The sequence below is a fragment of the Dioscorea cayenensis genome, unplaced genomic scaffold, assembly GCF_009730915.1.
Source record: "Dioscorea cayenensis subsp. rotundata cultivar TDr96_F1 unplaced genomic scaffold, TDr96_F1_v2_PseudoChromosome.rev07_lg8_w22 25.fasta BLBR01000770.1, whole genome shotgun sequence".
Taxonomy (NCBI): domain Eukaryota; kingdom Viridiplantae; phylum Streptophyta; class Magnoliopsida; order Dioscoreales; family Dioscoreaceae; genus Dioscorea; species Dioscorea cayenensis.
Window position 1 is genome coordinate 267,316 of NW_024087161.1, and position 897 is coordinate 268,212.

Consider the following 897-nt stretch of genomic DNA (forward strand, 5'->3'; position numbering starts at 1 on the left):
TGAAATTGGCCTTAAATAGGGCTTGAATCAGGAGTCCACACGCCCATGTGGGGCTCGTGTAGATTTTTCACATGGGCGTGAGGAATTAACACACGCCGGTGTGGATTCTCTGTTTTTATCGTTCTTCGGCCGGCTGTAAACAGTACTTGCTATAGTGTTTTGCTACATCGTTTTCTACAGTGTCCTGCTACAGTACTCGCCCGAAACACTCCCGAATCCATGTTTTCATCGTGGTAACGTAAATAGCCACATGTTTACGTCGCAGATCGCTTTGCTTCTTCAATGACGGACATGTTGGTGGAGATCTTGCTATACATGCACAAGCCAGAATGCTTAAATGTGACTTCTCTTGTGCCCCTCCAAATCGTTATGCTAACTTGAATACGTGGAGGTTGGCACACATTCCCGCATTTTGCACTTGACTTATGTCTTTGCATTTGAACCTTCTCAAGATTTCCTCCAAATGATGCATTTATGATCCACATTGGCTTCTTTCTCTAATATTTGGCCTCACAACCCTATCTGTATGAAAGTAACATAAATGCATACATATTAGCGTTAAACACCGATAAAAGTAATGCTCATCATAAGGAAAGAACACTTCGCATTCTTATCACACAAGCACTTATCAAACTCCCCCACACTTAAGCTTTTGCTTGTCCTCAAGCAAAAATTAAAACATTATGTGCATAGATGACGAAAATATTGGAAGTTCTTGGCCTTAGGTTCACCAAAGCATACAAAGAGAGCATGCTACATGTAAGGGAAATTTCAATACCAAATACGAGAAATCAATGCTTTAGCTAAAAGCTTGAATCAAAAAGGACAATAAACCTGAAATCGTGTAAGTTTGTGAACTCACTCAAGTTAACCCAAGATATACTCCTCAAAGTTCTA